Raw genomic sequence first — 12,814 nt, 5'->3', positions numbered from 1 at the left:
TATTCATTTCCATATATGTAGGGTGGTTAGTTATTATAAATATCAAGGTTGTTGCTCTGTTGCTCTGTTACTGAGCTATTTTAGCACCTGAGGCAAGGCCACAAAGCCATCCAGGGCCAACTTGCTTGAGCCTTTTGAGCCATGGCTGTGGTAGGAGAACAGAGAGAGAGAGAGACAAGGGGGAGGGGGAGGGGTGGAGAAGCAGATGGTCACCTCTCCTGTGTGCCCTGACAGGGAATCAAACCCAGACTTCCACATGCCAGGCTGACGCTGTACCAATTGGCTGGGGCCAAAACATTGCTTTTAAAGGGGTCATAAGCATAATTTATAGAAAATGTCCTTTGGGGAAAATGTAGACCTCTACTTCCAAATCATGATACAAGTATTTGATATAGCCTGGTGTTTCATATATGTGTATAAATTATACTATCTGACTGAGTACTTTTCCTTACAGTTGTGGAGTTTTGAAGAACACAGTGTTGCACATTAAAATTTGAGTTGTTTTTGTCACTGCTCAGATTAACAGTAGATACTCCCATATGTCAGGGTAATCGTGGGAAAAACAAAAGTTGCTGCTTTTAAGCATGAAAATTATGCTCCGCAGGATGTGCACTATGGTTGTTTTTATAGAACTGAGCTAGATTTGACCCTTGCCATCCACCCACTTTCCTCTAGCCTTTTTGAGGGACCAGTACACAGCTCCTAGTAGGGCAAGGGGACAATCTCGGGCACAGATTCAGGTGAGAAGCAGAGTAAGGGGTCCTGGGAACCCAGTGTTGTAACCCATCCTCATGGGTTTAGCTGGCCAGCCAGAAAGTGAAGTCTCATTCCCTGGAGTACGAGGGGGTACTGGGCAGCAGGCTGATGACTTGAGATGAGGAGAGAAGCAGAGTTCAGCAGATGTGCTGCTGTGACTGGATGATACTTACTCCATTTGAGGATGGAAGGGAAGTGGGATAGCCCCCCCCCTGGGGGGGGAAAGCGCATCTAGGCTTGTTCTATCAGCCCTGCTCCTGAGGTGACTCTCACAGATTGCTTTGTGCTTGGGGAAACTGACTAGGTGGGCGCCTTTGTTCCCAGTCTTCTCTTTATGAAGCAATTTCCCCAAATTTAACCAATTAGGAGTTGTTGTTTTTTCCATGTAGCAGTAATCTCTGTGAGAGGAGGGATCCAAGTAGCTGTGGGGGATGCTATGCTCTGGGGATGCATTTGGGAGCATTTCCTTATCCTGAAGCCGCAGGATAAAGCCCTTATAAAGTGTTTTCAATCCAGGAGAAAATGAACAAGATTTTGCTCCAGCACTTCTGTCTGGTTTTGGCTTTCCTTCCACTGAGGAGCTAATCAAACCAGCTGTTCGAGGGATGTATTTAGTTTGAGGATGATGGAGCTTTACTGTGGTCCTTTCACTTACCTGGATTGTAACTACAGGGAAACCAGTACCTGCTGGTGGCCTGCATGGGTTAGCTTACTATGCACTAGTATCTATTGTTGAACATGACACTTAAAAATATTTAATTTTTTGTGTGTGCAATGATTTATTTGTTTTATAAAAAGAGGACCGCAATTATGACATCTTTATCACTTTAATCTTTTATCGCTAAAATGTCACATTCTGACTTAATAGCCATTGATTTGAATGCTGACGATATTATGTGGGTATGTAGTCCTCCTCGAGAATGCAAGGCATTTACAGCATGAAAGCTCTCTGCTGAAATCCTCATGGCTATGGCATTTTGAGGAGGATTCTTCCTCAAGAGGATGGGAATGGCCTCACTGATGATATGTGAACATCTGCTGTTTTCTCTCCTAGTGCTTGCCCTAGCTGTCTTCTTCCCTGCAGAAGTGGATGCTAAATATATGTGCATGTACTTTTTAAAATAAAATTAAATTTAGATAATAAAATTACTTTTAGATAATTGTAGCTTATATGTGAATTTTAAGGAAATGACAGAGAGGTCTTATGTATCCTTTACCTTCCCCCCAATAGTAATACCTCAAAAATCTATAGCATAGTATCACAACAGATATTGACATTGGTGTGGTCAAAGATACAGAACAATCCCATCACCACAAAAATCCCTTGTGTTGCCCTTTTTAAACTGCATTCAATGCCTCACCCAGGCCCATCCCTTACCCCTGGCAACCACTAAACTGTTCTTCATTTCTACAATTTTGTCATTTCAAAAACATTATATAAATGGAATCATATAGGCTATGGCTTTATGGATTGGCTTTTTTCAATTAGCATAATTCACTGACGATTTCTCCAAGTTGTTGTGCAGATCAGTACTTCCTTTTTATTGCTGAGAGGTGTTCCTTGGTTTGAGTGTGTCACAGTTTGTTTAACCATTCAACAGTTAAAGGATAGCTAGGTTGTTTCCTTTTTTTTCTATTAAACTGTTTTTTTCAATTAAACTGTTATGTACATTCATGTACAGGTTTCTGTGTGAATGTGTTTTAAGTTTCCTGAGCTAAATGATAAGTGTGCAATTGCTGGGTTACATGGTAGTTGCATGCTAAGTTTTACAAGAAACTCCCAAATTGTTGTGCAAAGTGGTTGCAGTATTTTACACTCCCACCAGCAATGTATGGGGGCTCCTGTTTTTCTGCACCTTAACCAGCATTTGGTATTGCCACTATTTTTATTTTAGCCACTCAGATACATGTGTTTTAATTTTGGTTTTCACATGTTAATTGTTAAATATAGAAATGAAATTGATTTTTAAATTTTATTTATTTATTTTTTACAGAGACAGAGAGTGAGTCAGAGAGAGGGATAGACAGGGACAGACAGACAGGAACGGAGAGAGATGAGAAACATCAATCTTTAGTTTTTCATTGCACGTTGCAACACCTTAGTTGTTCATTGATTGCTTTCTCATATGTGCCTTGACCGCGAGCCTTCAGCAGACCGAGTAACCCCTTACTGGAGCCAGCGACCTTGGGTTCAAGCTGATGGGCTTTTGCTCAAACCAGATGAGTCCGTGCTCAAGCTGGCGACCTTGGGGTCTCGAACCTGGGTCCTCTGCATCCCAGTCCGAGGCTCTATCCACTGTGCCACCGCCTGGTCAGGCTGCAATTGATTTTTATATGTTAATCTTATATTTTACAACCTTGCTGAACATATTTATTTGTCCTGTGCATTTTTTTTTTGTAGATTTCTTAGGATTCTCTACATAGACAATAATGTCATCTACGAATAAGAAAAGTTTTTTTATTTCCTCTCCAATTTTTATGCCTTTAATTTATTTTTCTTGCCTTATTATAGTGGCAAAAACTCCAAGTATAATGCTAGATAAGAAGGGTGAGAGCAGATACCCTTTTCTTCCTCCTGATCTTAGAGGAAGAGCATTCAGTCTTTCATCACTGATATCTGTAGATTTATTTTTTTTTGTAAATGCTCTTAAGTCAAGGAAGTTCTCCTATATTTGGCATATGCATTTTGAAATGCAATTTTATATTTTTAAAGCATAAGGGAACTAAGCAATGGAAAGTATGTTGTTATCATGCTTATTTTGTTTTGTATGGTCAATAATGTAAAGAAAGCTGTGGTTGGCAGAATTATAAAATGATCCTCAAGAGTCCTTCTTAGTCCTTCTCAATGGAATACATGCCCTATATAATTTCTGGATATAATGGGACATTACATGATTATGAGCATGCTCTCATGATCCCTAGGACTGTGCGTATGATAGCTCTATGTGCATAATACCCAGGTCTGTGGGTATGATGGGATATCATACACATGATTAGGTATGTTATATAGCACAGTTAACTTTGAGAAGGGTAGATTGTCCTTAGCAGGCATGATATAATCAGTGAGCCCTTAAAAGGGACTGGGCTGTTCCTAAAGAAAGTAAGTCAAAGCATGGGAAAGATATGATTCAAGGGATATTTTTTATTGCTGGCTTTAAAGATTTGAGGGAGCCATGAAACAAGGAATGCAAATGGTCTCCAAGTGATAGAAATGACAAGGAAACAGGGACCTCAGACCCACGTCTACATGGAACTGAATTCTACTCCAACCACATAAGCTTAAAAGAAGACCCTGAGCTCCAGGTAAGAATGCAGTCTGCCAATATCTTGATTTCAGTGTTGTGAGAACCTAGTCATATTGTGCTTCCTGCCTAGTCTTTTGACCCATGGACCTATGAGTTGCCAAGTTTGTGGTAATTTGTTACATAACAATATAAAAGAAGATAAAACCGAACTAAGATAGTTTGGAACATTGCTAGAATAAAAGCACATAATGAATATTTTACTCCAGTGACTTGAATGGATCCTATATGTTCATCCATGCATTTGTGGTGTTGGCTGTATTTAGATGTTGTGTTTAGGATTGAGGACACTAGAAGAATGAGCCAAAGTCTTCCTTTGCTATCGAGGAGATTACACTCCAGAGTTTCCTCCCAGATTCTCTAATAATATGTTTTATTATATTTGTGCTCAAACATCAGACTCACATTCTTGGGTAAATACCTTAGCCTTTCTGAGTTTGTTGCCTGTCAATTACCGTGTTTCTTTGGGAATATGTGAAGATCAAATGGGATATAGGAAACCATATTATTTAAGTCCGAGGTAATGATTACCTATCTATGGTATAGCTCCTTCTTTCCTCCTTCCTGGCACCCCTCCCACTGTTATCTATGAACCACCCACTGTGTGTTTGAGATGCTGGGTCCAATGAGAAGACACAAAGATGCATTAGACTTTGTATATTTAAGGACCAGGATGACATCAGTCTACCTACTGATTAATGTAGAGAGAACTGTGATGCAAGGGTCCCAGGGAATCAGGAAAGGGATCGGAGTCGGGCTCGATCTGGGTTGATTGAATTTTGTCACCATCAACAGGTAGGTTCTGCAGAGCTGAGCCAGCAGGAAAATTCAGAGTAAAATAGGCCTCCTTCTGTCATTCCTTCTAGGAATTGCCTCAGAATTGATCTTTACAGATGGCAAGAAAGTAGGTCTATTTGACAATACTGCCCTATTTGTTGAATGGGAATGAGTAGACGTTACTAATAGAGGTGGCCAAGTGGCATTCACAAATGGTTTTGATTTTCTGGGGCCTGACAACTTATTTTGTGTGCTGCAGAAACAAAATGATAAAAACAAAATTGAAAAATACTGAACAGGCACAACACAAAACAAACAAGCTAATAGCCATAATGGACTTCCAAAACCCATAGGAACTTTAGTTGGGAGCAAGGTGAAATGAGCAATGTTCAGAGGCCTTGTGGGGCAGAGTGGAGGTGGCAAGGAGGGCTGTTGACAGCTCTGGAGTCACTAACACTCAGGCACTCCCTGGTGAACCCAGATTATAATCAGCATAAATCTAAGTGACTGTCAGGGGCAAAGCAGCCATGCCGGGAAGTGTGGCCTGTTTTAAGTCCTTTTGGCTGAGGGTAGCTGCCACCATCACTGCCACCAGAGGGCCCGCCCTGCTCTGGAGTTCCGCTTTATTACCCTCCTTTGGAAACTGTGGTCTAGCAGCTAACTTGTGCATGGGAGCAGAAATGTTTTCTATGCAGACCTTCTTCCTTGGTTGCAATTTTTAAGAAATTACTTTTTTTTCTTTTACATTGATAATTCATACTTGCAGCAGTAGTACCAAGAAGAATATACTAGGTTACTTGAAATCTTAAGCCTGGAAACAAATATGTTGGTACGTTTCCTTCTAGTCTTTTATTCTATGAATATACATTTAAAGACTCACATATAGATGGGGTTGTATTGTATTTATGATTTACTTACCTGTTTTTCTCACTTAGGATTTCCTTTACATTAAATCTTTCTACTTAGTGTTTAATGTCAGACCAACATGTCAACAGTGGGATGCCTGTGATTTATTATACAATTTCTTTGCAACACATATATATACACACATCAGTACATACATACATACCCAATTTTTATTCTGATATTTATAAATAATAAATATACACTGTAATGAATATGTTAATTATATCCTTAGAATAAATTCCTTTGGGCACATCCCTTATTATATTCATGGAATTAATTTATAAAATGGAATTACTTGGTCAAATGGTAATTCATGAGTTATACTGAATTTAAAAATTTACCTCATATGTTCAAAAAAGGGGAAACTTTCTACAAATGTTGAAATAATTTCTAAAGATCACCTTTGAACAATAAAGTTGTAAAACTTAGATGCTCAAATTAGAACCTTGTCATCATTCAGGAAGTTCTATTGGACAGTGTAGCTCTAATTTGTCATGAGTTCCTGCAGGACTTTGTCTGGAATTTAGCTAAGTAAGATGAAAATATGAAGACATATTTTGCATTTGGTTAATTTGGTTTGTTATAAGTAGATTTTAAACTAGAAAATTTCACGATTCCATTGAAGATGAAAATGATTGTCTTATTCTGAAAATGAAAGGAAACAGAAATCCATCCCTTTGTCCTGTTTGCTCACCTCTAATAGGCTGAAAACTGAATGCCAGTGTTTAAATTGACATCGCTGTTGAAACTGATCACAGGTTACTGCATGCTTACTATGTGCCCAGCATATAACTATTGTAACCACTGTAGCTTGACAAGGATGTTAGCAGGTCCAGTTATTGACCACATTTCACAGAGAAAGAAACTGGTGAGCCTAGAGCCCACTTATCTTTCCCAGGATCACACAGCAGCACATGCTGATTCCTGGGTGGTACTTAACCCTCTGGGTTCAGAGTGCACACCCTTAACCACTCCCTATACTGCTTTACAGGAATGTTGGAGACTCTGTTAGAGAAGAGTCCAGCTCTGTGCTACACTGCAGGACTGTGAACACATAATAAAGGCTACCTCCTGGTTGCTCAAGAAGTCCTCGCACCAACCATACACAGAAGCATGTCCTACACAGCCTGCTTCTCAGGGAGGTCCCCAGAGCTCAGTCCTGTCTAGAATGAAGAGTGCTCAAGAGCATTCTGGAGGCACTGTTACTCACTGGTACTCTAATACTGTTTGATATAACTGAATCTGTTAAGGCAGATATATATTTTATACATTTCTTCTCCATCCGTCTTTGATTATGGTGTGAAGTTTTGTTAATGAGCCTGGGCAGAGAGGTGGGAAAGGGCAGAATGTAAAATGTAGCCAATACCTAAGAGCTTGAGCTCAAACACTTGATGTGGGTATTTGAATGCAGCTGAAGAATCCGAGGTGACATATTTACGCAAAACTTCTAGATGCTTAAACTTCAGGGAGGAGACAACAAATCCCAAACACAAAATTGAGGGTGGCGGTCAGTTCCAGGCAAGGAGCAGACTGGGGATTTTCAGTTTCAACCTTTTCCAAAAGGTGTCACTCTAAGGCAGCAGTGGGGAGGTGGGAGGGAGGCGGAGATAGAAAGGTCAGATAAGAGTAATGGGGGGGGATAAGCTTTAAGGATCCATCAGCCCACAGCAGCACTGAGAAATTGTTGCCATCGAGGCGGGAGGGTTTCAGCCTTTCTCGTAATCACCTTCTGATCTCAAGGTGACATTCCCTGTGTCCTGAGCAGAGCTGAGCCAAATCCCAACTATTCCCACAGGACCAATTCACATTCTGGCTTTGCTGGGGGATTACACTGGCTCTGTGCTCTGGTGCAAACTGACTGCCATCCTCTTGCACTCAGGATGGATGGGGACAGCTGGGACAGAAGAGCCCTTATATTTTAAAAATATAGTCTTAAAAGCTGTTTAAAAATTCCTAATTATTAACACAAAAATAGATACTAACTCAATACTGGCATATAGCTTAAGAAAAATAAATTTGTTTAATCAAAATATTTGAAGATCTGCTCTCGCCAGGCAAGCCTCTTGAAAAGCACTCCTGGCCACGTGTCAGGAAGAGATGCAGGGAACCTGGAGCGTGGCTCTTGGCAGATAACTGAGAGAGAAGCTGGTTTTCAAATATTTAGTTAAACAACACAAATGTGTGTGTAAGTTTAACTTGACACATGTTAATGATTTAAGGTCTTAAACAGGTTTTTTATTTTATTGTTTTAAGGCTCTGCTGTTCATTTTAAAAGTTTCTCCAGTTTCTCCAGAGTTGGATATAAGCACTTGACTCTTTAGAAATCATTTGGTGGCTTCATTATTCTTACAGTGTACAGAGGAATGCATTATTCAAATACAATTGAATAGCCCTGGTAACTTAATCATTTTATAAGAGAATTTTTATTATCTGCCACATCAAATGACTAATGAAATCAGAAATGACACAGTTATTTAAAGGTTTGCTTTTTTTAAAAAAATGGTGAGACTAAATAGACATCTAGCTTGAAGAAACTTTTAATTATTATGTTCTAAATATGTAACATCAAGTTAATATATTTTAAAATGTAATTTTAGGTTTATAGGCTTAGGATTAGTATACTAGTCTTGCCATATCTGGATATCTGGGGGCCTCTTAGGAAATTTTAAATGAAACATCCTGAGTATGTAGAAGACTTGTGAGGTTGCTGTGAGTTCTATTTTTATCGAGGATGGTGTTTTGGGAATTAAACAGCCTTTCTAAAATGTTTTTTCCACTTAGGAAATATTGTCTGGTGAATTACCAATAGATGTGCTTCTAAAAGAAGCAAACTCTGTGTCAAATGGTTAAGTGGTTATTGGCTCATAATCATGAGATTGTCCTAGTGAACAGGACCACCCTGATCCCCAACCCCTAGCCTGGGATACCTGTTTGTTACCCTTCTCTTCAGCAGGCCACTCCCACTTGCTTGCTTTAGGGAGGCAGGCCATGAGGCATAGGGCAGGATTGGCTCCTGTTTTACTCTGGCAAATCACTCAGACCTTTAATAATTTTTAAAATCGCAGTTGTGATTAAATAGTTGTTTGATTTAAGCTTGCCTTTCAAAGCAGACAGCTTCTGAGGACAAGTCTGTTGCTGGAGTTCGGCAGAGTGCCTGGCAAGCAGGGAATGGGAACACCCACTGAGGTGGTGGGCTGGAGGGGGCGCACATCCCCTGGGTCTGGAGAGACAGTTTGGCGTGCAGAGCACGACTAAAAGCTACTTGCTTCTACTCCAGCTCAAAGCCTGGTATATTTTTACTGTGGCCACCTAAAACTTTCACGTTCCTGGGTATTCCTGGCAGCTGCTGGGGTGGCAGTGAGCATAAGTCCTCCATCCATTCAGGAGCTGATAACTGAGTCCCATAGAAAAGAGCAGGTACTTCAGGCAAACAGAGAGCAAGAACTTGAAGGACATTGGGTGAGGATGGAAGGGGATCACTGATCTATAGGATAGGAAAAGATCGTGTTTCAGGTTGACATTTCACCCATCATTGCACTAAGAGGGTCAAAAGAGGGTGTTTCAGAATCAGGTTTTTGCATTGCTCTTCCTGCCATGCTGCAGGTACTTACTGAGTGTGGACACTGATGCCGTGTCAGGTGCTGATGGGGCTTCATAAGAGGACAGAGACATGGTCCTTGGTCACCAGGGGATTACGATCCAGTTGTAGCAACTGAAGACACACAGGAAATAGTTGTGCAGAAATGGGCAGTGGTATTTGATTAGGTGGCAGAAAGTTGGATGCAGACAGTAAGAATTGAAGACACTTGGGTTGGGTGGAGGTAGCCTGGCTAAAAACCCATACTGCGGACAGTACTAATTGTCATGTGCAGGGCACTTCCATGGTGTCCTGCAGAGAGAGGGCTGGGTGCTTTATAAATATTATCTCCCTTTATGTTTTTGTCAATCTGTGGTATAGCTTCTGTTTCCTCCGTATTTTAGAGGGAAGAACCTGTAGGCTTTGAGAGAGGTCAGTAATGTCTAGGGTCCCCAGACTTGGCTGCACTTTGCAGTCACGTTAGAATCTTCTGTATCTTTAATAAAATACTGATGCCTAATTTCCACTATCAAGCAATTTGATTTAATTGGTAGAGGTGTGACTATGGCATCAGGATTTTATAAAGCTTTCCAGTGGATTCTAATGTGCAACAAAGTTTAGCAAGCATTGATTGGGTTGATTTGCTTAAGCTCACAGAGATTCTCTTGGAGCCAAAACTTGACTCAGGTCTGCCCACTGTCAGAGCTCTAACTTTTAGTCACTGCAGTCTGTGAAAGAGGCCAGGGCTCTGTGATAGAGCCTTGATGCAGGGGCGATTTCAGTACCTGGAGGGATCAATATAGGACAGTCCATGGGGTGTCTGTGTGTGCTTATGGTTGGTTTAGGGTAGGTGACAGCAAGCACAAAATTTTGAATTCAGTAATAAGCAAACATAAAATGAATTGAATATTTATCAGGCACTGTATGGCTAAGAGCTGACACCAAGTACTAGATGTTGTTCTCAGAGGACCACACATGTTAGCCCATCGAATCATCACAAAATCCTTTAAGTTCTGCCTTTACCTCCTTTCACAGGTGAGGTGCCAGAGGCTCAGAAAGCCTTTGTAACTCACTTAGAGTGACCCAGCTACTAGATAGTAGACTAACTCCTGAATTTTGTTCATAACCACTATGTTGTGCTACTTCTTCTGTTAAAAATGTATTAAGCTTTTTTCTATTTGCCAGTCCTTGCATTAAGAGCCTTATATTCACTGCTTCTACTTCATTTAATACTTGGCATTTAATAGTAATTAATAAATGAAGAAACAGACATTTTCTCAAGGTTCTGTAATTAATACATGTTTAAACAGTATCTGTGTCTAGTTTCAGTACCAAGGTAATGCTGGCCTTGTAGAATGAATGCAGAAGCTCCACTCCCCTTCAATTATTTTTGGAATAGTTTAAGAAGAATAAGTGTCAATGAATGCTTGGTAGAATTACCTGTGAAGCTGTCAGATCCTGGATTTTGGTTTTGGGGTAGTTTTTTGATTACTGATTGAATTCTGTTACTAGTAATTGGTCTGTTCAGATTTTCAGTTTCTTCCTGATTAAGTCCTGGAAGATTATATGTTTCTAGACATTTATCCATTTGTTCTAGGTTTTCCAGTTTGTTGGCATATAATTTTTCGCAGTATTCTCTTATAATTCTCTCTATTGCTATGGGCACTTCCGTGGTGTCCTGCAGAGAGAGGGCTGGGTGCTTTATAAATATTATCTCCCTTTATGTTTTTGTCAATCTGTGGTATAGCTTCTGGTTCCTCCGTATTTTAGAGGGAAGAACCTGCAGGCTTTGAGAGAGGTCAGTATGTCTAGGGTCCCCAGACTTGGCTGCACTTTGCTGTTGTCGTCTTTCCTCTTCATTTCTCATTTATTTTATTTGGGCCCTCTCTTTTGTTTTTCCTTGATGAATTTGGCTAAAGTTTTATCAATTTTGTTTATCTTTATGAAGAACCAGCATTTTGTTTCATTGATAGTTAATATATATTTTGGTCTCTATTTCATTTATTTCTGCTCTAATTTTTATTGTTAATTTTCTTCCATCCATGTTGAGCTTTATCTGTTCACGTTTTTCTTATTCCTTTAGGTATAAAGCTAGACTGAGATGTTTCTTGTTTCTTTTATTATTATTATTTTTAAATTCAGTGAGAGGAGGGGAGGCAGAGATACAGATTCTTGCATGCGCCCCACTGGGATCCACCTGGCAAGCCCACTAAGGGGTGATGCTCTGTCCATCTGGGGTGTTGCTCCTTTTCTCAGCAACTGAGCCCTTCTTTAGCACTGAGGCAGGGGCCATGGAGCCATCCTCAGCACCTGAGGCCAACTTGCTCCAATCGAGCCATGGTTGCAGGAGGGAAAGAAAAAGAGAGAGAAGCGAGAGGGGGGAGGAGTGGAAGAGCAGACGGGTGCTTCTCCTGTGTGCCCTGACTGGACATCGAACCCTGGACATCCACACACCAGACCACTGCTCTACCACTGAGCCAACTGGCCAGGGCCAATATTTCTTGTTTCTTGATGCAAGCCTGTATTGCTATGAATTAGCTTTTGCTATGCCCCATAGATTTATTATTATATTTTCATTTGTCTCAAGAATTTTTTTTTAATTTCCTGCTCGATTTCTTCATTAAGCATTGACTAATAGCATGTTGTTTTGGCTCCCTGTATCTGTATCTTCTATACTTTTTTCTGGTAACTGATTTCTAGTTTCATGTCACTGTGATTGGAGAGTATGCTTGATATGATTTCAGTTCTAAATTCATTGAGATTTGTTTTGTGGCCTACCTTGGTCTATCCTGGAGAATGTGCATTTGAAAAAGAAATGTGTATTCTGCTGCTTGTGGGGGGTTGACTGTTCTGTAAATATCTATTAAGGCCTTTTGATCAGATGTGTCATACATTTAAGGCCATTGTTTCCTCGTTGATTTTCTGTCTGGAAGATCTATCCATTGATGTAAGCAGAGTGTTGAGCTTGCTTGCTCTTATTGTAATACATCTGATCTCTCCCTCATATCTGTTAATATTTCTTTATTTAGGTGCTTCTACATTCAATGCATAGATGTTTACCAATGTCATATCTTCTTGTTGGATTGAGCCCTTTTTCATTATATAACATAATGCCCTTTATATTTCTGTCTGTTGTTCTAGTTTTTTGTTTTAATGTCTATTTTGTCTGACATAAGTTTGGCTGCTCCAGATTTCTTTTCATTTCAGTTTTCATGAGATATCATCTTCTAATTTTTGCTTTTAGTCTGTATGTGTCTTTTTTTTTTGTTTTTTTTTCTGAAGTTGGAAACGGGGAGGCAGTCAGACAGACTCCTGCATGCGCCCGACCAGGATCCACCTGGCATGTCCACCAGGGGGTGATGCTCTGCCCATCTGGGGCGTTGCTCTGTCGCGACCAGAGCCACTCTAGCGCCTGGGGCAGAGGCCATGGAGCCATCCTCAGTGCCTGGGCCATCTTTGCTCCAATGGAGCCTGGGCTGCAGGAGGGGAAGAGAGA

At 40.4% G+C, this 12,814-nt stretch overlaps 1 protein-coding gene across 3 annotated transcripts in view; it reads left to right on the top strand.

Annotated features, from left to right (window-relative positions):
* ERC2 (ELKS/RAB6-interacting/CAST family member 2) overlaps positions 1–12,814 on the top strand; it is a 1,061,162-nt gene that overhangs the window by 662,204 nt on the left and 386,144 nt on the right. The gene's annotated exons all lie outside the window — the stretch shown is intronic.

The sequence above is a fragment of the Saccopteryx leptura genome, chromosome 10 (assembly GCF_036850995.1).
Source record: "Saccopteryx leptura isolate mSacLep1 chromosome 10, mSacLep1_pri_phased_curated, whole genome shotgun sequence".
Classification (NCBI taxonomy): domain Eukaryota; kingdom Metazoa; phylum Chordata; class Mammalia; order Chiroptera; family Emballonuridae; genus Saccopteryx; species Saccopteryx leptura.
Note: the sequence above shows the minus strand (reverse complement) of the source record. Positions and strands in the feature narration are given on the sequence as shown.